Below are 1,601 nucleotides of genomic sequence, written 5' to 3'. Positions count from 1 at the left end.
AGTAAGGCTTTATTCTGAAACAACGCAACTCAGCATCAAAACCACTCACAGCATAGCCAAGGAGGCAACAGAATTTGCCTGTACTTCAGGAGAAGAGAGTCACCCAAGCTAACCAAAACAAGCAAACTTGCTCTCAACAGAAGTTTGTGCTGCAAGTGTTGCTCTCAGAGGACTGGCTGTGAGTACATGAGTCATCAGTAATTGGCTGCAGTGCTTTAGAAATGAGGAATAAAGGTGGTAGTACATTTGGGGTAGGATGAGGTGGGATGTGTTCATTGTCCTTTGTCCCAAGGTGGGAAGATCAGACCCCCTGCTTTACCTAACTCCTCCCTTCCCTATAACAAACCCCAATTGCTTTCCAGTCCCCCCCTCCATCTACTCCATTCATCCTTCTCACCGGCCACTAAACCTCCCAGTTCCCTCACAGCCTATGTCTCAGCATTTCTTTTGCAAGGCAGCAGAACATCTTCATTGTCAACTGATAGCTCCAAACGTTGGTTTTCAAATGTTGGATTATTTCAAGAAAGAGTATGTGTATACACATTTTCTCATTAAAGGAAGAAAAAGGTAATGATCAACTCCCAAATGCAGCACACAGTTGCTATTCTAATTCAAGCACAGCATGTAATACAAGCGGCTGTGGTAGGCGATAGCATTATAAATGACACCCCATTGGTGATGGAGACAAATCAGATTATGTGTAAGTTATTGATTGTATTTAGATTTCTTAATCTCTTAAATCAATGAAAGAATAGTAGATAACAGAGAGAACGTGTGCTTGGAGGGCAAAGCATCTTTTAATACTTCAGATTTAATGAGCATTTTTTAATACTCAGCAATAACTTAACTGGAAAAACACTCAGCCAACTTGAAGTATAGGTTACTATTTATTACTAAGATGCCTCAATCTAGATTTCTTTCTCAGCATTTATACCAGACATCAATCCTGATTTACCTCTCGTTGAGTTAATGAAAACATTATGCAGTTTTATTAAAGAAAATAAAGTCTTCAATTGACTTCCTCTGAAACAGTACAACAAATTCTGAGGAGATTAGCATAAGGTTTAAACATACAGATTTTGTTGCAGGAGTTGTTTTCATGAATACAGTCTTAATTGATTGTAGCAAAACAAATATGCACTTTAGTAATGCATGCTGAGCCTCCGATTCAACATTATTTTAATTAAGTCTTTTGAATGATGAATTTCAATACAGCAGATGTTCTTGAGTATTCAGGTATATAAATATAATCGGCGTCAGTATCTGATAAGCCTACAATTTGAGAGTTTAAGCACACATGAAACTGGGCCAATTGTTGAGAGTTGAAAATGGAAGGAATTTGCTAAACCACTGCTTGCACCTGTTTTGAATTATGATGTTGCTCCCTCCATGATAACCTCAGGGGAAAGAAGAAAAGTTTCCTTTCTTGTGTGCAATGCCAGAACATGGGGAAGAAGACATTCACTCCCCATTTGCAGTTTGTCATTAACCAATTGCAGCAGCTGAACCTTGGGAAGAGGGAATTTCAGTACATTTTTTGTATTGAGTATTTTATTCAACAGATCTCTTTGCACAGCCACAAACATTTCATCACAGAATTT

Source organism: Anser brachyrhynchus (assembly GCF_964034855.1).
Source record: "Anser brachyrhynchus genome assembly, chromosome: 5".
NCBI lineage: Eukaryota > Metazoa > Chordata > Aves > Anseriformes > Anatidae > Anser > Anser brachyrhynchus.
This window is presented reverse-complemented; position numbering follows the sequence as displayed.